The sequence below is a fragment of the Alligator sinensis genome, unplaced genomic scaffold (assembly GCF_000455745.1).
Source record: "Alligator sinensis unplaced genomic scaffold, ASM45574v1 scaffold135_2, whole genome shotgun sequence".
NCBI lineage: Eukaryota > Metazoa > Chordata > Crocodylia > Alligatoridae > Alligator > Alligator sinensis.
The window spans coordinates 1,802,432-1,802,793 of NW_005842067.1; positions in this window are offsets into that span (position 1 = coordinate 1,802,432).

Below are 362 nucleotides of genomic sequence, written 5' to 3' on the forward strand. Positions count from 1 at the left end.
CGGCGTAGCCGTGCTGTTAGTCAGGTGTCCGCATGCCCCGCCCCGCCCTCGCCACTGCGCTTCCTCGTCCTGCAGATCCAGGCCGCGCTCCTGTTTTACTCGGGCTGGGCAATCCACCCAGACCCGGCGGGTCCTGTTGTTCAGAGCTTCACTTCCTGCCTGGCTTTCCAGCCCGTGCTGCGTCTGCAGGTCAGCCATCCCGCCGGACGGCTTTCTTACGTAGAGGGACATCCCTGTTTTCTGCCGCTCTGTCCTCTACCTGTACCAAACCCCACGCCTTTGATGTAAGAACAGGGTGGCCATCGTGCAGGGCAGTCCGGTTGCCCTCTGTCCTCCATCGATACGAAACCTCACGCCTTTAT